The sequence below is a fragment of the Gadus macrocephalus genome, chromosome 4 (genome assembly GCF_031168955.1).
Source record: "Gadus macrocephalus chromosome 4, ASM3116895v1".
In the NCBI taxonomy this organism is placed as follows: Eukaryota; Metazoa; Chordata; class Actinopteri; order Gadiformes; family Gadidae; genus Gadus; species Gadus macrocephalus.
Window position 1 is genome coordinate 21,683,191 of NC_082385.1, and position 22,251 is coordinate 21,705,441.

General features: G+C 42.9%; 1 long non-coding RNA gene and 1 other non-coding gene across 2 annotated transcripts; one reads left to right on the forward strand and one right to left on the reverse strand.

The window, feature by feature from the left end:
- Positions 1 to 1,029: 1,029 nt before the first annotated feature.
- LOC132455166 (uncharacterized) lies at positions 1,030 to 2,726 on the reverse strand. Its single transcript, XR_009525113.1, has 2 exons — positions 2,215 to 2,726; positions 1,030 to 2,114 (listed from the first exon to the last, which is right to left on the reverse strand). It is a non-coding gene; the product is annotated as an uncharacterized LOC132455166 (long non-coding RNA).
- A 1,077-nt stretch (positions 2,727 to 3,803) lies between these two features.
- Positions 3,804 to 3,922, forward strand: LOC132456689 (5S ribosomal RNA). Its single transcript, XR_009525555.1, has one exon. It is a non-coding gene; the product is annotated as a 5S ribosomal RNA (ribosomal RNA).
- Positions 3,923 to 22,251: the final 18,329 nt, after the last annotated feature.

The following is a 22,251-nucleotide window of genomic DNA, read 5'->3' on the forward strand; positions in this document are numbered from 1 at the left end:
TCCTACCAGTGTCACTAGAGGAACTGAGGGACATTGTTAGGGTCATGAAGCCCTCAACTTCTCCTAACGATGCTGTCCCCTCCAAAATAATAAAAGACGTCTTTGACTCCATCGGCCCAAGTATTCAGGTCATCCTCAACTCTTGCTTGACCAGGGGTTTTGTTCCAGCAAGTTTTAAGCAGGCGGTTGTCCAGCCACTGCTTAAAAAACATAACCTGGATGCAAAATGTCCAAGAAACTACCATCCAATCTCTAAATTACCTTTTATTTAAAAAATCCTGGAAAAGGTGGTTTTATCACAACTATTGCCCTTTTTAAACCATGCCGAGATTTTAGAACCCTTCCAATCAGGTTTTAGATCACGTCAGAGCACTGAGACAGCCTTGTTGAAAGTAACAAATGACCTGCTCCTCACTCTAGACTCTTACTAGACCTCAGTGCCGCCTTCGACACTGTCGACCACAACACCCTCTTGTCGCGCCTAGAGCAGTGGGTTGGTATAAGTAGCACAGCTCTTCAATGGTTTTTCTCCTATCTCACAGTTCTGTCTATCGGACAGTTCTCCTCACCCTCTGCCCCAGTGTCCTGTGGGGTTCCCCAGGGGTCCATTTTAGGCCCTGTCCTCTTCTGCCTATACATGCTCCCTCTAGGGAATATAATCAGGAAGCATAACATTGCATTTCACTTTTATGCTGATGACTCGCAATTATATCACAGACTCGCTCCAGACCCTCCTTGACTGCCTTGAGGAGGTAAAAGTTTGGTTGGGTAGTAACTTCCTCCAAATTAATAATGACAAAACGGAAGTCATTATTTTTGGCCCTTCCAAATCCAAAACCCCTCGCATGGCCGACTTAGGTATTTTCTCCCCCTACGTCAAATCCCACTCCAGAAACCTGGGTGTCATCTTTGATTCTAATTTCTGCTTTGACAAGCAAATTGCTGCTGTAGTCAAGAGCAGTTTTTACCAGCTCAGAGTCATTGCCAAGATGAAACCCCATTTATCATTTCACAATCTGGAGATTGTAATACACGCCTTCATCACATCACGGCTGGATTACTGCAACTCCCTTTACCTTGGACTCCCTCAATCACTCCTCTCTCGCCTTCAGTTGGTCCAGAGCTCCGCAGCAAGGCTGCTGACTGGATCCAGAAAGCGGGATCATATAACCCCCATCCTAGCATCCCTCCACTGGTTGCCCATCCAGCACAGAATTCATTTTAAAACCCTACTGATGGTTTTTAAAGCCCTAAATGGCCTGGCCCCGCCCTACATCACAGAGCTCATCCACCACCACTCAGCACCCAGGTCCCTTAGATCAGGTAGCTTGGGTCTCCTACACGTTCCACGCACTAGGCTGAAACAGAGGGGTGACAGGGCTTTTGCTGTGGCTGCCCCCTGCCTTTGGAACGAGCTGCCGCCTGCAGTCAGAAACGCTCCTTCCATCACCATTTTTAAATCTAGGCTTAAAACACACCTTTTCTCCCTGGCCTTTCCTCCCCTTTTGTGATATGTCGTTTATTTTATATGTTTTTTTTGTCTATGTATGTGGTATGTGTTCCTTTATATTCCTCTTTGCACCATGTACGGCACTTTGGCCAGTGAAAACTGTTTTTAAATGTGCCTTATATATACATTTTACTTACTTACTTAATTTACTTACTCATCTTAAGGGGATACACAGAAATGTGTCACATTATCACTTTTTCAGCTGTGATTTGTGTTCCTTCAAAAAAAAAAATCCCCAACAAAGTATAACAAATAATAACAATAATAATAATAAAAAAGTGTCACATTACATGTACAACCCTACTCAGTGAACTTTTTCCACTCTGCCATAGCCTTTTTGTAGGAAGAAGTCGTATCACGGTCGTGGATGGCGTCCAAGGGGACTTCGGTCTGCAGCACAGACAGGAGTGTTGCATTTAGGATACGTGAGATGAAAAGCATAATAACATGCCATGAGATACATCACACAGTCATAGATGTCCTCTTTTGCGAAGACTAGAACAGGCATTGTTCCAATGGCCAGGATGCAGTTCGTTTCGCAGACAACGACGACAGGGCTGGAGAGCGGTCTGGTCTGAAGAAAGGTGTTGGGGTCTTCTGTAGACTGACAAACACACAAAGAGGAAATATGCTCACCATTTTACTCTTTGTATCGTACGGTAAAATAATTTTAAAATTCTTATATACATGCCCAATTTTCTTACCTCAAGGACGTGAAGCATAGCCTCACTAGCATGTCCTAACCTCTTGGGTGGAACCACAGGTGATGGGAACATGTCTGGCAAAGCCTTCAGCATGGTGAGGGACTGCTTTGCTGTTAAAAACAAAAATAGTCTCCTTGTTTTCCTGCAGCCAGTTATTAAACAAACATTAATACTTTTATGGAATTATCCATTATCAGTCGGTATTCATTTAACCTTTATTTATACTCGAGAGATCAAATGAGAGGTGACCCTCATTTGCAATGATGTCGAGTCATTCACCTTTGTCCAGCAGTTGAGGCCTCATGACTTTTTTGAACACTCCATAAAACTGGGCCTTGGCATAAAAGTCCCCCCACCGGGTCTTCATTTCAGTTATGAAGTGGGAGTTCCCTCGATTGAGGATCCGCTGGAGTTCAGCTAACACACAGACAGACATAAGATAAAGAAATATTACAAATTATAATAAAAATCTGTCTATAAAACTTTCTATGACAGTGAAAATATGGGGAACAAAACTAAAAAATTTAATTGACAAATAGGTAAAAATGAGTTCTGTAAGAACAACCTGAAGGAACCAAAACATCAAACCGCTTAGCTGAACCCCCTGATATAAAAAAAAAAGCATGTACCAAGGACTGTCATTGACAGAGCTGGCTTCAAAGCAGAGACTATGCTCATAAATCAAATCATAATATACATATGTAAATCTAGGCACAATTTTTTATCTGATTCCATATTGTCACACTATTTGCGATTTGGTCTAGTGTTAACCAGGCTTAAGAAGAATATAGGGCTTTATACATTAAATAGATTTGCTTACATTATCCAGTTCTCTGAAGCAGGGATAAGCTTGAAGGATCTTGGTAGGCCTGTCCTGCTCCTTAGAGACATCAGAGTCAATGAAGGCCCGTCTTGCTTGGAATTCAAGGTCCAGGAGCTGAGAAACATCCTTCTTGTTGGGTCTGGCCTTGGTTTTGTACATCTCCTGTAAACTTTTATAATGTCTTGCCTGGTTCTGTAGGCTCTCAGTAGTTTCTGATGCTAGAAAACATAAACCATACCAATTAACATTTAAATGTAGACCACTATTACCATTTCTAGACATTACAGTGTAAATGGGGTATTAACAAACAAACACCCATAGTGATTAAAATAGGACAATAACATATGAGTAATCCAGAACAAAAAGGGTTCAAAACAGCATGATGACATTGTAGAATATTCCTAAAAATATGGAATTGTCCCTTGTTAAATCTATTATTAGAAGTGGCATTAATACTGAAACACAATCCACTGTTTCAATTTGTGTACTTACAATGCAACTGTTCAAACTCTTGGGAGCTGGAACTGGATGGTGGTGATCTCGTCAAGATCAAAGATGAGGAGGTGGACTCGTCAGTGTCGGTGGACATCTCCTGGCTTCCTTGAAAGCATAGGCTCCGTGGCCTCTTTCTTGAACTCGCCCCCTGCTTCTTTTTGGGGGTTGTCACATTCTGGACCCTTTTCAAAAGCTGTTTCTTCACAGATTCCTGACAAGACAGACACACAACAGATTGTGTAATAAATCACATTATAGCCATTATAGCCATAGATGTAGCCATACCACCCTGAACACGCCCGATCTTGTCTGATCTCGGAAGCTAAGCAGGGTCGGGCCTGGTTAGTACCTGGATGGGAGACCGCCTGGGAATACCAGGTGCTGTAAGTGGTGTCGGGTGGTGGCCTATAGGTGGCACTCTTCCCTCTGGCCCCCTTACTCATCAATCCCGATGCCCCACTGCAGTGACGGGGACACTGTGCTGTGGAAGGTGCCGTCCTTCGGAGGAGACGTAAAACCGAGGTTCTGACTCACTTTGGTCATAAAAGATCCCATGGCACTGATCGTAAAGAGTAGGGGTTTCCCCGGTGTCCTGGCCCAACCAGGCTCATTTCAATCTGGCCCCCTAATCATCCTCCTGTATAATTGGCTGACTCATTAATTCCCTCACTCTCAAGCTGGTGTGTGGTGAGCGTTCTGGCGCAGATTGGCTGCCGTGCTTCACCCGTGTTGGTGCTACACACTGGTGGTGGTTAGTGAGGTTCCCCCTTCCCTGTAAACTGCGTCTTTGAGTGTCTACAAAAGCGCTATATAAATTCAATCCATTATTATTATTATTAAACAAAGTCGTATCCGGAAATTAAGCCAAACCAGCAGATGCACGTTGCCTACATTGAACTAGATGAAACACCTCCCATTTTAATTGCAAAATGTTTGTATTTTGACTGCCATGCAGTGCAAAACAATGCTGCATCTTACCCACATGTTGGGATACCTGAATAGTGACTTACCCACTCAGCTCCAGTGATCGCAGATCTGTCCCGAAGCATTGGGTAGTAGTCAATGAGACGCTTAGCCATTACAGTGAGTTCACGGCTGCATGGATACTCAAAGCCATCACCTGCTGCTCTCTTAATAGAAATCATGCTTGTTACTGTATTCCTGATTAATCGACAGCGAAGCTCTTTGGAAAGCATATATTCTCCCCTCCGCTGTTTTTCAAAAAATGTGCTTCTTGCTTGCTCCAATTCTGTGTCTGTGTATGTAACATACTGTGGGTTGACAAGCTGTACAATTCTGCTTGCACCATGTTGTGGTCTTGGGCTTGGAGAGCGGAGGGAGGTGGAGGGAGAGGGAAAGGAAACTGATGAGGTGGGAGTGGGACTGAAATCACTGGTCCCAGAGGAGGTGCCTGATGCGCACAAGTCTGATTCCTGACCCTGTATAAAAGATACATTTATTTAATGGTAATAATATGGCAAAGAACAGTACACTGTGACAACAACCAAACAACAACAAAAAACTCTAAATTGTTAAAACCATCATTACCTTATCTTCATCATGAATGAGTCTCCAAATGGTTCTTCTTCTTAAGAAGTGCTCTGGCCCAGGAAAGAGATCACGCAAGTCCTCCTTAGAGAGGCTGGGCAGCATGTCTGTACTTATATTAGCAGCTGAAAAACAAATTTAATAACAAAGTAAATATTTAGGTAATAAGCAACAAATACATAGTTTATACAGGCAAACTGATTGATATGCTGATTGACATAATCTTTCCATTCGTTATGGTCCATTATGCCGGGAGCCAGCACCCAGCTCTCGCGCTGCACCGGTTCTGATATATTTTTTCCGCAAGCAATCCGGACATACATCACAATCGTTTTTCATTGATTTTGCGGTGGTCACACTAATAGCAATGAATGCCCTTTGAGTCGGTTTTGGTGAAAATAATATTAATATATATTAATGAATAATCATGACACGCAAATGTCTCACCTCTGATGGCTAACAGTGTCCATCACTGTAATAAACACAATTAAACTTCCAAAGACACAGGGGGGGAGGAGCAAGAGAGCGGGCGAGCGAGCGCGGGAGAGAGAGAGAGAGAAAGAGAGAGAGAGAGAGAGAGAGAGAGAGAGAGAGAGAGAGAGAGAGAGAGAGAGAGATCGATCTCTTAGCCAAGAAAGATAAGTTGAGGAAGAAATGGTTGGAAATTAACATTCACCGTGACCACGGCCCGAGCACTCCCGCGACTCCCGGCCACCACGACTCGTCGTGCCCCGGCCATGGCACCCCGCGGCCCGGGCACCGTGACCTTGGGCACCGCGGGCACTGCGGAACGGGCACCGCGACCGTGACCACGGCACTCCCGCCGTGCCCTGTGAACGAATGAAAGAATGGTCTGGGAACCGCGTGCACCGTGAGCGCGGCCACGGCACTCCAGCTTCTCCCGCCGTGCCCCGTCAATGAATGAATGGCCCGGGAACTGCGGGCCCCGCGACCCGGGCCCCGCGAAAAGAGATGGCGCGCAGAGGTCTAATTAGGGCTATATATTTGTATTTGAAATGCAACGGTCTTTTCGCTCAGAGCAGCTGGAACTGAACAACAGCAAGAGGAAGGAGGAAAACGGGCTATGAAACAAAATTAGTTTTTTTTAATCGGCCATACTCTAGCTAGCTAGTTTAGCATGCTAACTAGGGGTACGCAACGTGTTGCCCTCTCCCCCATAGTGCATTTTTTAAATAGTTAAAATGTCCGTCGTGTAACCGTTTGTAACTGTGCACACCCTTAATAACCTTGCTATCCAACTTTCCAATTCAAATACATGTTATTTGGCTAAGGAGAGGTACAGGTTTAAACAAATATATATAATTAATATGCAAGTATACAATACCTTTCAATACTGCGGTTGTTATATGATCCATGCCCGGGTGTATGGCATCTCTTCCATCATCGTCCATGGCGTAGTTAAAACTAACAAGATTGACTGCTTCTGACTGGAGTCTGCCGAAAAGAAAGCCAGCCAGCCGCGTGCTAAAGCTAGCTACGTCCACCTGACCTCATTCCCGCACTTTCCCATTGGATGGTACCATTTCATAAAGGGGGGTTGCGAGACATTTGAAATATTGTTAACATAGAGAACTTGATTAACTGATGCAGTCATGGGTGAAATTACCTATATTTGAATATGCACTCGTTCCACAGGTTATTCTACTATTTTATGGCGAATATATCTATACATAGAAAACACTTGACGCACTGGCCTCCCCTATATTGATAGATAATGTGATAAACGTCTGCATTATATAGTTGTTGTCGTCATTTTACGATCTTTTTTCCACCCTTTTCATGGTCTGATTTACGAGTGTCTCACTTTTGTTTGGGTTAGTTGAAGTTCAAGATGCTTTGGCGGTGCGTTATCTGCTGCGTTTTTATTACTTTTTCACTAAAACAGTTATTGAGCCATGTCAATCGACTGCACAGTCGCAGCCCCGATTTCAGGTTGCTTTGTGGCATCGACGGATGCAGTGAGGAATATAGAGTGTACAACTCATTTTATCATCATGTAAAGAGAAGACACTCTAGCCACCTTCTTGAAGGCACCAGACCAGACGAGGGTCACCGAGCTAGTGATGTGTCGGTCGCGAACGATCCGGCTCAAAGAGCCGGCTCTTTGACGTGAACGATTGGAACCGGCTCTACGATGGGAGCCGTTTTAAGATCCTATTTGGGAGCCGGTTTTTTTTTTTCGCTCTCTCCGCCTCCCTGTCGCTGTGCTTGTGCTCTGCTTTTCGTTTTTTTTCTCCTGCGGTGCCTCGCTGTCTCTCCCCCTGCCCTCCCCCTCTCACTCTCTCTCTCCCCCCCCTCCCCCTCCCCCTCTCACTCTCTCTCCTTGCGCGTTCTGCCTGTGGTAAAGCAGAGTTTTTTTTTTCCCTCCGTCGGTGCCTTAATGTCTCCACTGCCCTCGTGTCAAGCGTGTGCTCCACACATCTGACCAATCACACGCAGCTTTCAATTAATAATGTGCCGGGAAAACACTGAAAAAAAAGTTTCTCTCCACTTTTTTTTTGGAAACGGCAGGCAATTGGCCAAGCTGTATAGCGTTCGTGGGCAGGTGTCAATGCACAGTCACGCACTTAGCAGTCAAGAAGCACACACGGCATAAAGAAGGGGAATCAGTGTGACAATTGAATAGGCCTGTGTGATAATGAGTGGTGACAGAAAACGGAGCAAAATCTGGACTCATTTTAATGCTACGTCAGACTCCACCAGGGCAGAGTGTAGACTCTGCAAAACCAGAATATCCTATCGTGCAGGCTCCACTAACAACCTGCACAGACACATGCGGACATCGCATGCAGCGGTGTTGCTGGAGGAGTCGAAAATGTTTAATTTAATAGCACTATAGGTCTAAATAATACTTGAAATTATGCCTTTTTGGCATGAAGCTGCTTTAATACTTTTCTCATACTGTGATGGGTATCTGTGTTTAATATTGAGTGGTTCAAAACTTGTGTTTTGTTTTGTCATAGTGTTATTTAAATTTAAAAGCACTTTATTTGATATTTGTATTGTGGCTTTTCTGTTATGAAGCTGCTTTGATTGCCTACTTTTTTGTATTGTGGTGGGTGTTTGTATTTATATTTAACTGTTACATTTTTTCAAGTTATTTTTTTTGGAAGTGGTGCTATTTTGTAATAAAGGTTTTATTCATAAAGCATTGTTATGCTGCATTTAACAATGTCAATTTAACAAGTGCTTAACAATGTCAATAATGAAACAAAATGTTATAAAATTAGGTTTAAGCTATTAATTAATTAATAATGTAAAACATGTGTATGGGGAGCCGTTTGGGAGCCGAAAGAGCCGGCTCTCCACAGTAAGAAGAGCCATTAGAGCCGCATCTCGCAAAGGAGCCGAAAATCCCATCACTACACCGAGCAGATGAACAGCGACTGGAGGAAAGTAAACTACAGCTGCAACAAGCAAGTGGCTAGCTACGATTTTTACAGCGTCGTGACTCGTGACACGTTCATTTTATGAGAAATGCATGTGGAAATTGTAGGTTGAAATTAGGGGTACAATATTAGATTTGTATGATACTGAGTAACGTTAAAGGGACACTGTGTAAAAATTACTCCCATCTAGTGGTACAATTGTATATTGCATTCAAACTAATAGTGCTCGCTTGTCCAAAAACAACGGTGGGCAGTATGTGCCAAGAAGCTGTGACATGACACCTACTAGGCTACCTCATCGAGTCATTCGAGTGATGATGAGGTTCGTGGACAACTGGACAAATTAGATGGACAAATCAGATCAGGTTTATTGACCAAGCATTCTTACAGACAACGAACTTGACTCCAGCAGTTGTGGACTTTCCAACATGACAAATAACTATACAGATGATAAATAACAGTAGGTCATTTAATGTCAGATTACATAAAATGTCAAAACATAAAAGTTGACATAGCCTTTGGTAGTCTTGGAGTTACCGATAATCAAAACAATAATTCCCATAATGCGTGCGGCTGAGCACGCATCCTAATCAACGCATTGTAACCCGTTGATTTCAACAATCGAACAGTATTCTAAATACCAACAATTTACATTGTAACTAACGGAATCAAATCAAAATCAAATCAAATCAAATCAAATCAAATCAAATTTATTGTCATTTTGTTGATTGAACAACAAAACGAGAAGGCGTTTCTCACGGATCAAGATCAACATACATTTCAAACAAACAAACAAACAAACGTCCCAATGATGAATAAATAAATAAATAATAAATAAAGTCCAGTGAGAAGATCTGGGACGCTGGTGCATTGAGCATCCTGACAGCTTGAGGTAGGAAGCTGTTCCGCAGCCTGGTGGTGGAGCATCTTAAGCTGCGATAGCGTTTCTTGGAGGGTAGGAGCTGAAAGAAGCTGTTCAGTTTGTTGACGTCCACCCCGTCTCTGCTGCTTCCTCCTCCGGGCAGTTGCGGGCACGGTGTCACAGTGTCCGTTAGTATCCTGTGTTTGCGTAGTATGTCCAGATGCCAGCGAATGCCAGTGATGTTACTCGCTCTCAATGTCCTAATGTTTAATATTGTTTCCGTGTCATAAACTACGTTCGTCGTAGGACGTCTCACACTCAAACATTCAATCTCAATCTCACAGATCTCAAGAGGGGCCGCTGCGACTGTGCGCGCCGCCAGTTAGTCGCCCTGGCAACGAGTTTACTTCCTCGTCTCCTATCCTGTTCCTAATTCCTCCTCTCGATCTTCTTTTCCTCCGTATTGTCTTCTTTATCAGAGTTGTTGGTATGAAATCCAGTTGTTCGGGTGATAAATCAACTGTCTCGCAAGCGAGTTGAAGCTCCAGAAGGTCCGCTCTAGCCTAAGTGCGTCTCGGTGGATTTGGATACGTGGTGACCACAGCAGAGAATAAACCTCCATAACTTGATGAAGAATGGCTTTTGAATTCCTCCAACGCATTTGACAGTATCCATAAGTCATAAGAATATTGTCACGATTTAAACTCGACAAAAATGTGAAAAAGTAAATTAAATATGTAATAAAGTAGCCTTTCAATGACGAGTCGCTCAAACATAGCGCCCCGCATCTCGTTGCCCTGAAAAACCATGTTATACATGCTTTGCTTACACATCGTCGTTTTTTTGGCGACGATGATTCCTTCTCCTGTGGCGTGGCATAACTATGGTCTTTCAAAAAAATGCGGTGCATGTTCAAATTTGCCGGTAAAACTCGTCTCGCTAAACTAAGCTCTGTTCCACCGTCACGCTGGCTCAGAGTGAAAACGCGTTTGCAATTCCTGTACGACGTAGTGCTTTTTGACCCTCTCGGCAGCTCATAGACCGGAAGAAAATGGAAGCCTCCATGAAGCTTACCCGTCCTATGTAACCATATTGATATTAATGTTAATTATTCTTCGCTCAGGAGGATAAGTGAGATTTTTGGCAGAGATAATTTTACACCAATGAGGACTTATTTATGAATGAATATGTTGATTTGAGGTAATAAATTACTCAAAATATTACATAGTGTCCCTTTAAGGTTAGCCAATATAGATCCGCGACAATCAGTTATAATTAAGCCATTAGCCCAGGTAATCAAACTATAAAGGCGGTCGAAATCTGTGAACTTTACCATAAGTGTTAGCAATTATGCAATTATTATTTAGTTGATCTAAAGTGCTAACAAATGTTAAAACAAATAGTTAATGTTAAACTGAAGAAGCAAAAGCACACGTTTGTTCTAATCGATGGTTCTAATCCATGTCATTAAATCATTTTATTTTATCTGCTGAACTACAAAACAAAAACTGGTTTTAATCGTAATAAAATAAGTTTCCCGTTAAATGGGGACCATTTAAGAAAGAAAATCTTGCTTTTGTTTCTTACAATCAATAATTTCAGTCAATAATTTCCTCAATAATAAGAGAGGTTTCTTATTTTATTTGATGAAACCCTTAAATAACTCAAAACTTAATACGATTTCAATTCATCTGTTTCTTTGATATGCGGTACACAGGACATCACTCAACCCGATCAGATTCCAGCAAACTCCAGCATCACGGATCAGCACCTCCATACACCTGGCAAAGAAGAAGAAAATGAAGAACAAATGGGAATTGACCAAGATGGAGCTGTAACAATGCAACAAGTATGTTTCTCGGTCGGTGACTAGCTACTGAAATTGACCATTAAGGGATGCTAAATAAATATCGGGCTGATAAAGTAGCAGATTTGACAGGTTATGTCAAAGTATTTAATTTGAATTCTAAGTCAAAATGATCTCTAAAACCTTAAATGTGATTTTTATTTTATTTTATTTGCTGTACTAGAAAAACTAAATGAACATTTGAAGAGTCAGACCTGTGCTTTGACTTAGTTGTAATACTGATGTCTGGTTCGGCAAGTTATTGAATATTAAATCACAACATCTGACCCTTTTTACCATCAAATTACCATAAAAAAGTGGAATTAGCAATTATATTATTAGCTGAAAAAAACATTTTAAATCCATATTAACCTCTAATTACTACATTAATATCTATATTTTTTTTTTTAGGATCTGACAACACATGCCACTGCCTTTTTGATAAATGCCCGAGCCAAGCATCGTTTGTCACAGGTACAATGCTTCCCTAAAAATGTGTTTGAACAGAACACAACATTTTGTTATTTACACAGTTAAAGACCTACTTCACCGGCGGAAATATGAAGGTGTATAGAACTCTGAGATCCTATGTAGTATAAATGTGCACATTTATACATTTTAGAAAAGGAGTAAAGAGTGTTTTATGGTCTCACTGTCTAATCCTACATAAAAAAAATGTACAAACCTAATTCATTTTTTCATTTTTAAGCAAAGCAGTTTACAGTGGTGATACCTTATGTTAATTACTATTTTATCAGCAAACCTGTATATCAAAAGTAGCAGTGGTGATCATGATAATGTGTTCCAACCTCTGAGATTAATGACATCACCTCTCTCTCTTTCTATTTTATCTCATTTTCAGAAAGACATGAATGACATTGTTGCTGGGGTACAGCAGTACCAATCATCACTATTGGACAATCTCCGGAGGCAGATGAAGGACGTGGTAAAGAGGCATTCAGTAGGCACAACAAGTCAACTTGAAAATGATGCAATGGATATATTTGACAATTTCAATTTCATTCCCTTTGCTAATATTGCAACAACATTTCGACAGAACAGCGTCATTAGGAAGCAGTTCAGCTGTGTGGATGCAGAGGAAATTCCAATTGCTCCCACCATAATTAGAAAGAAACGTGGAGGATCCAGAGAATGTCTCATCAAAGACAAAGTATTTTATTATGTACCATTAGTTAAAAGTCTAGAGCAGTTATTATCCCATCCAAGGGTTTTGACTATGATTGAAAAGGGACCCCAGAGGTGCAGGGAAAGTTTTTTTTATGACATTGTTGATGGTGCTCTTTTAAAATCACATCCCTAATTTTCAGAGAAACCAAATGCACTGCAGATTGTTCTATACATGGATGAAATACAGATCTGTAATCCACAGATCTGGATCATTTGCATCAAAAAATAAGTTGTTAGTGGTGTACTACACCCTTGGAAATATAAATCCAAAATATAGATCTAAGTTGGCATCTATTAGGCTACTTGCGATGGCTAGATCAGCAGACCTCCGTCAATCTGGTGTAGAAGTCATTTTGAATAGAATCAAGGAAGATGTGGATGCATTGTACAGTGGTGTTAAAATCCAAACTGTTAATGGAGAGAAAATTATATTTGGTGCTATGGTCTCAGCATGAACTAGCAGGGTTCAAAGAGGGTGTGGGCTTTGCCTACAGTAAGTGTAGACACTGTGAGTGTTCTTTTGAGGACATGCAGTCACAATTCAACGAGGATGCATACACTAAAAGGACATTGGAGAAGCATGTCAGGCAGTGTGATGAAATAGAAAAGGCGAACACAGACTTGCTTCGCAACAGCCTGCGAAACAACATATGGGATAAATCGAAGGAGCAAGTTAGTTGAATTCCCATCCTTTGATATTATTCAGCAAACCCCGCAAGACCCGTAACTAAGGCGGCGCGTACACACGCAGCGGCTTGGGGCTCTCCAGACTTTTAGGTTTTGTTAGTAAATGTTTAGTTGTAGTCTTAGTTTAATTTAAGTTTAATTGTGATGTTGTTGCCACGCAATCATCTTGGGGGTCTCCTGACCATAGATTTTTGTTAGTAATAGTTTAGTTATAGTTTTATTTTAGTTTTAGTGTAATTGTTTACTTGGGTTGCCATGGCGATGGATACACAGCTCTCCAGGCTAAACGTTTTTGTTTATTAATAGTTTTTTTTTTTTCACACTAATGTGCCCTCCACTGGCGAAACAGTATAGCCGTGCTGAGCTCCTGGTCATAAATCGTGATGTACATCGACTGTCAAGCGAGATATCCATCCCTCCCGAGATCCGCAGATTAGCCAGCGAAAGCTCTGCCTCAACAGGCCGGCAGAGGAGACGCTGTGAGCGGAAGCAGAAGCGAGGAAAGCGGGCCGGTGTACGAGCTCGGCTAAAGGCTAACCCATCAATACCACCGCTTCCTTCAATCTTCCTAGCCAATGTTCGCTCAATACGGAATAAACTGGACGAGATTAGACTTCGACTCACAGCACAGAGGACTTTGACTAGCTGCTGCTGCATGATCTTCACCGAGACGTGGTTAGACAGCACCACACCAGACGCAGCTATCCAGCTAGCAGGCCGCACCGTCTACCGGGCCGACAGAACAGCTGACTCGGACTCTGCCTGAAAAACATCAACCCCAGAAAAGCGGCAGGACCAGATGGTGTGGCAGGCCGCGTACTAAAGAATTGCGGTGACCAGCTGACAGAGCTGTACAAAGGCGGAGCAGGCAGCCATCCAGAGGCTGATTAAAACAGCGGGAAGGATCATTGGAGTAGAGCTGCCCGACATCTTGTCCATCTCCTCCTCCCGTTGCCTGCAGCGCTCTAAACGCATCCTCACAGACCCTTCTCATCCTGCCCATCATCTGTTCCTGTTACTCCCGTCAGGGAAAAGGTTCAGATCAAAAAAGGCACGCACCTCCAGGATGGCAAAGAGCTTCTATCCCTGTGCAATATGGCTCCTCAACGGCTTGACCACCCCACTCCCCACCCCCCTTCATCTCCCCCCGCCCCGGCCCAGCCCTCCCTGCCCCCCATGGACTGCACCCTAAGACTTGATGCACCTTAATATGGAGATATGGAGATATATTGCTTTTATTATTAGGGGTCCAAGCCAACAGGTTGGAACCCTATTGTTTTTGTAAGAATTTTTTTTATTAGGGGTCCAAGCCAACAGGTTGGATCCCTATTGTTTTTGTAAGGATTATTATTAGGGGTCCAAGCCAACAGGTTGGATCCCTATTGTTTTTGTAAAGATTTTTATTATTCCCCCGTAAAAGTGGGAATACAGCCCAAACCGTAAATGGTGCACACACGCCAATTGCATGCCTAGATCCAGATCCGTGAGGACTACGCAGACGACAAAATCCAGACATGCCTGTCACTAGGTGGCGCTATACCAAGGAATACGCGTTTGGGGCTATAACTCCCACACCGAACCTCCCAGAGTCCAAAAACTTGTACACACAGATGCACTGGAGTCTGCTGCATCTTTTGGCCTAGGCCACGCCCATTTGCGTCTATAATTTTTTTTCGAAAAATCGCGAAAAAAATTGACACAAACCTTTGCACACGGCATCTTCAGACGAACACAAAAAAATAAATTCGAACACTTTTTTGATCCGACCTTCGACGACGAAACGGTAGCGTTTTGAATATTTGTTTATTAGCTAAATTAGATGTGGAAAATTAAAAATCCAAAAAAAATCCAAAATTAGACATTGGATCGAGTCCAAATTCTACACACATGTCGGTGCTAACCTTAATGATGTTCGATAAAAATGACGGAAAATTTCGCCATTAGGGGGCGCAATAAACAAGGAAATTGTATATCTTCTACAAAATTTCGCCGCGAAAACGCTACACTGACTTCTCGCTACTCCTACCACAGTCAAATCCTTTGTATCCACAGGTTCAGGGTAGCGTTTTGAACACATGCTTCGCATTGTGCCGGCGAAATGCAAATTTCTTGTCGCGTTGTGCCGGCGAAATGCACACTTCTTGGACCCCTGCATAACTGCTTGCAGTTCTAGTTAGGGGTCCAAGCCAACAGGTTGGATCCCTATTGTTTTTGTAAGGATTTTTCTTATTAGGGGTCCAAGCCAACAGGTTGGATCCCTATTGTTTTTGTAAGGATTTTTCTTATTATTCTAACCCCCCTAAAAGTCCGACCACAGCCCAAACCGTAAATGGTGCCGACACGCCAATTGCATGACTAGATCCAGATCTGTTCGGACTCAGCAGACGACAAAATCCAGACACGCCGGTCACTAGGTGGCGCTATACTAAGGAATACGCGTTTGGGGCTATAACTCCCACACCGAACCTCCCAGAGTCTAAAACCTTGTACACACAGATGCACTGGAGTCTGCAGCATCTTTTGGCATAGGCCACGCCCATTTGCGTCTATGAATATTTTTTGCTATATCGCGAAAACCGCAAAACAGTTTTTCCCTACTCCTCACACATTTCTTGACCAATCAACACCAAACTTTGCCCACGGCATCGACAGACGCACACAAAAAATGAAATTCGAACACTTTTTTGATCCGACCTTCGACGACGAAACGGTAGCGTTTGGAATATTGGTATATTAGCTAAATTAGACGTGGAAAATCAAAAATCAAAAAAAATCCAGAATTAGACATCGGATCGAGTCCAAATTTTACACACATGTTGGTGCTAACCATAATGACGTTAGAAATTTTTTTTGGAAAATGTCGCCATTAGGGGGCGCAATAAACGAGGAAATTGTATATCTTCTAATTGGCCAAAGGAATGTTCTTCAAACTATGAGGGAACTATCAAGGGGCAAACCCGAGTCTATATAAAAATTATGGCCAAGAATTATTAATGTGGGCGGGAGTTATTTGGAAAAGGAAAATTGTCTTCGGAAAATTTCGCCACAAGGCGGCGCCAAAAAACTACGACATTGTATGTCTCCTAATTTGCCAATGGAATGTTCTGAAAACGCGTTTTGGGCTATAACTCCCACACCGAACCTCCCACAGTCAAAACCTTTATATCCACAGATTCACTGGAGTCAGCTGCATCTTTTGGCACACGCCGTGCCCATTTGTTTTGAACACATGCTTCGCGTTGTGCCGGCGAAATGCACACTTCTTGGACCCCTGCATAACTGCTTGCAGTTCTAGTTAGGGGTCCAAGCCAACAGGTTGGATCCCTATTGTTTTTGTAAGAATTTTTAGGGGTCCAAGCCAACAGGTTGGATCCCTATTGTTTTTGTAAGGATTATTATTAGGGGTCCAAGCCAACAGGTTGGATCCCTATTGTTTTTGTAAGGATTTTTCTTATTATTATTCCCCCCTAGAAGTGGGCCCACAGCCCAAACCGTAAATGGTGCCGACACGCCAATTGCATGACTAGATCCAGGTCCCTGAGTTCTAGGCAGACGACAAAATCCAGACACGCCGGCCACTAGGTGGCGCTATACCAAGGAATACGCGTTTGGGGCTATAACTCCCACACCGAACCTCCCAGAGTTCAAAAACTTGTACACACAGATGCACTGTAGTCTGCTGCATCTTTTGGCCTAGGCCACGCCCATTTGCGTCTATGAATATTTTTCGCTAAATCGCGAAAACCGCAAAACAGTTTTTTCCCTACTCCTCCCACATTTCTTGACCAATTGACACAAAACTTTGCACACCGCATATTCAGATGCACACGCACAGAAATCCTCGGACACATTTTTGATCCGACCTTCGACGACGAAACGGTAGCGTTTTGAATATTGGTTTATTAGCTAAATTACACGTGAAAAATCAGAAATCTAATAAAACCAAAAATTAGATATCCGATCGATTCCAAATTTGACACACATGTCGGTGCTAACCTTAATGACTTTCGAAACAAATTTCGGAAAATTTCGCCATTAGGGGGCGCAATAAACGAGGAAATTGTATATCTTCTAATTGGCCAAAGGAATGTTCTTCAAACTCGAGGGAAACCATCAAGGGGCAATCCCGAGTCTATATAGAAAATATGGCCAAGAATTATTAATGTGGGCGGGAGTTATTTGGAAAAGGAAAATTGTCTTTGGAAAAATTCGCCACAAGGGGGTGCAAAAAAACGACGAAATAATATATCTCCTAATTGGCCAATGGAATGTTCTGAAAACGCGTTTTGGGCTATAACTCCCACACCGAACCTCCCACAGTCAAAACCTTTATATCCACAGATTCACTGGAGTCAGCTGCATCTTTTGGCATACGCCGTTTCTCAATTTTTGAACACATGCTTCGCGTTGTGCCGGCGAAATGCACACTTCTTGGACCCCTGCATAACTGCTTGCAGTTCTAGTTATACTTACCCCCCTATAAGTGGTACTACAGCCCAAACCGTAAATGGTGCCGACACGCCAATTGCATGACTAGATCCAGGTCCCTGAGTTCTAGGCAGACGACAAAATCCAGACACGCCGGCCACTAGGTGGCGCTATACAAAGGAAAGACGCGTTTGGGGCTATAACTCCCACACCGAACGTCCCACAGTCAAAAACTTGTACCCACATATTCACTGGAGTCTGCTGCATCTTTTGGCATAGGCCACGCCCATTTGCGTCCATAATATTTTTCCGCAAAATCGCGAAAACCGCTAAACTGCCTTTTCCCAACTCCTCCCACATTTCTTGACCAATTGACACAAAACTTTGCACACGGCATATTCAGATGCACACGCACAGAAATCCTTGGACACTTTTTTGATCCGACCTTCGACGACGAAACGGTAGCGTTTTGAATATTTGTTTATTAGCTACGTTTTACGTCGAAACGCAAAAATTCAAAAAATACCAAAATTAGACATCGGATCAAGTCCAGATTTGAGACACATGTCGGTGCTACCCTTACTGGCCTTCACTAAATATTTCGGAAGATTTCGCCATTAGGGGGCGCAATAAACGAGGAAATTGTATATCTTCTAATTGGCCAGAGGAATGTTCTTCAAACTATAAGGGAACCATCAAGGGGCAAACCCGAGTCTATATAAAAAATATGGCCAAGAATTATTAATGTGGGCGGGAGTTATTTGGCAAAGGAAAATTGTCTTTGGAAAATTTCGCCACAAGGGGGCGCAAATAAACGACGAAATAATATATCTCCTAACTGGCCAATGGAATGTTCTGAAAACACGTTTTGGGCTATAACTCCCACAACGAACCTCCCACAGTCAAAACCTTTATATCCACAGATTCACTGGAGTCAGCTGCATCTTTTGGCATACGCCGTTTCTCAATTTCGAACACATGCTTCGCGTTGTGCCGGCGAAATGCACACTTCTTGGACCCCTGCATAACTGCTTGCAGTTCTAGTTATTATTCTTCCCGCCATAGAAGTGGTACCACAGCCCAAACCTTAAATGGTGCGAACACGCCAATAGCATCACTAGATCCAGGTCGGGCACCGCTACTCAGATAACTAAATCCATACACGCCGGTCACTAGGTGGCGCTATACCAAGGGAAAACGCGTTTGGGGCTATAACTCCCACACCGAACCTCCCACAGTCAAAAACTTGTACCCACATATCCACTGGAGTCTGCTGCATCTTTTGGCATAGGCCACGCCCATTTGCGTCCATAATATTTTTTCGCAAAATCGCGAAAACCGCAAAACTGTCTTTTCCCTACTCCTCCCACATTTCTTGACCAATTGACACAAAACTTTGCACACGACATCTTCAGACGCACACGAACAGAAATCACGCAAAACTTTTTGATCCGACCTTCGACGACGAAACGATAGCATTTTGAATATTTGTTTATTAGCTACGTTTTAAGTCGAAAATCTAAAATCCAGAAAAAAAAGATATTAGACATCGGATCGAGTCCAAATCTTAGACACATGTTAGCGCTACCCTTAATGGCGTTCGAAAAATCGGAAAATTATGCCCTAAGGGGGCGCAATAAACGAGGAAATTGTATATCATCTAATTGGCCAAAGGAATGTTCTTCAAACTCAAGGGAAACCATCAAGGGGTAATCCCGAGTCTATATAAAAAATATGGCCAAGAATTATTAATGTGGGCGGGAGTTATTTGGCAAAGGAAAATTGTCTTGGGAAAATTTCGCCACAAGGCGGCGCCAAAAAACGAAGACATTGTATGTCTCCTAATTTGCCAATGGAATGTTCTGAAAACGCGTTTTGGGCTATAACTCCCACACCGAACCTCCCACAGTCAAAACCTTTATATCCACAGATTCACTGGAGTCAGCTGCATCTTTTGGCACACGCCGTGCCCATTTGTTTTGCACACATGCTTCGCGTTGTGCCGGCGAAATGCACACTTCTTGTTAGGGGTCCAAGCCAACAGGTTGGATCCCTATTGTTTTTGTAAGGATTTTTAGGGGTCCAAGCCAACAGGTTGGAACCCTATTGTTTTTGTAGGGATTATTAGGGGTCCAAGCCAACAGGTTGGATCCCTATTGTTTTTGTAAGGATTTTTATTATTATTAGGGGTCCAAGCCAACAGGTTGGATCCCTATTGTTTTTGTAAGGATTTTTTTAGGGGTCCAAGCCAACAGGTTGGATCCCTATTGTTTTTGTAAGGATTTTTATTAGGGGTCCAAGCCAACAGGTTGGATCCCTATTGTTTTTGTAAGGATTTTTAGGGGTCCAAGCCAACAGGTTGGATCCCTATTGTTTTTGTAAGGATTATTATTATTATTCTTCCCGCCATAGAAGTGGTACCACAGCCCAAACCTTAAATGGTGCGAACACGCCAATAGCATCACTAGATCCAGGTCGGGCACCGCTACTCAGATAACTAAATCCATACACGCCGGTCACTAGGTGGCGCTATACCAAGGGAAAACGCGTTTGGGGCTATAACTCCCACACCGAACCTCCCACAGTCAAAAACTTGTACCCACATATCCACTGGAGTCTGCTGCATCTTTTGGCATAGGCCACGCCCATTTGCGTCTATAATATTTTTTCGCAAAATCGCGAAAACCGCAAAACTGTCTTTTCCCTACTCCTCCCACATTTCTTGACCAATTGACACAAAACCTTGCACACGACATCTTCAGACGCACACGAACAGAAATCACGCAAAACTTTTTGATCCGACCTTCGACGACGAAACGATAGCATTTTGAATATTTGTTTATTAGCTACGTTTTAAGTCGAAAATCTAAAATCCAGAAAAAAAAGATATTAGACCTCGGATCGAGTCCAAATCTTAGACACATGTTAGCGCTACCCTTAATGGCGTTCGAAAAAAAAATCGGAAAATTATGCCCTAAGGTGGCGCAATAAACGAGGAAATTGTATATCATCTAATTGGCCAAAGGAATGTTCTTCAAACTCAAGGGAAACCATCAAGGGGTAATCCCGAGTCTATATAAAAAATATGGCCAAGAATTATTAATGTGGGCGGGAGTTATTTGGCAAAGGAAAATTGTCTTGGGAAAATTTCGCCACAAGGCGGCGCCAAAAAACGAAGACATTGTATGTCTCCTAATTTGCCAATGGAATGTTCTGAAAACGCGTTTTGGGCTATAACTCCCACACCGAACCTCCCACAGTCAAAACCTTTATATCCACAGATTCACTGGAGTCAGCTGCATCTTTTGGCACACGCCGTGCCCATTTGTTTTGCACACATGCTTCGCGTTGTGCCGGCGAAATGCACACTTCTTGTTTATTATACTACCTCCCCCTAGAAGTGGTACCACAGCCCAAACCGTAAATGGTGCGGACACGCCAATTGCATGACTAGATCCAGGTCCGTCACCGCTACTCAGATAACCAAATCCAGACACGCCGGTCACTAGGTGGCGCTATACCAAGGAAAGACGCGTTTGGGGCTATAACTCTGAACCGAACCTCCGACAGTCAAAATCGTTATACCCCCAGATGCACTGGAGTCTGCTGCATCTTTTGGCATAGGCCACGCCCATTTGCGTCTATGAATATTTTTCGCAAAATCGCGAAAACCGCAAAACTCCCACAGTCAAAACCTTTATATCCACAGATTCACTGGAGTCAGCTGCATCTTTTGGCACACGCCGTGCCCATTTGTTTTGAACACATGCTTCGCGTTGTGCCGGCGAAATGCACACTTCTTGTTTTTAGGGGTCCAAGCCAACAGGTTGGATCCCTATTGTTTTTGTAAGGATTATTAGGGGTCCAAGCCAACAGGTTGGATCCCTATTGTTTTTGTAAGGATTTTTCTTATTATTATTATTATTATTCCCCCCTAGAAGTGGGCCCACAGCCCAAACCGTAAATGGTGCCGACACGCCAATTGCATGACTAGATCCAGGTCCCTGAGTTCTAGGCAGACGACAAAATCCAGACACGCCGGCCACTAGGTGGCGCTATACCAAGGAATACGCGTTTGGGGCTATAACTCCCACACCGAACCTCCCACAGTCAAAAACTTGTACCCACATATTCACTGGAGTCTGCTGCATCTTTTGGCATAGGCCACGCCCATTTGCGTCTATAATTTTTTTTCGCAAAATGGCGAAAACCGCTAAACTGCCTTTTCCCAACTCCTCCCACATTTCTTGACCAATTGACACAAAACTTTGCACACGACATCTTAAGATGCACACGAAAATAAATACTTGAACACTTCTTTGATCCGACCATCGATGACGAAACGGTAGTGTTTTGAATATTTGTCGCTTAGCTACGTTTCAAGTCGAAAATCTAAAATCCAGAAAAAAAAGATATTAGACATCGGATCGAGTCCAAATCTTAGACACATGTTAGCGCTACCCTTAATGGCGTTCGAAAAAAAACCCGGAAAATTACGCCCTAAGGGGGCGCAATAAACGAGGAAATTGTATATCATCTAATTGGCCAAAGGAATGTTCTTCAAACTCAAGGGAAACCATCAAGGGGTAATCCCGAGTCTATATAGAAAATATGGCCAAGAATTATTAATGTGGGCGGGAGTTATTTGGAAAAGGAAAATTGTCTTCGGAAAATTTCGCCACAAGGCGGCGCCAAAAAACGACGACATTGTATGTCTCCTAATTTGCCAATGGAATGTTCTGAAAACGCG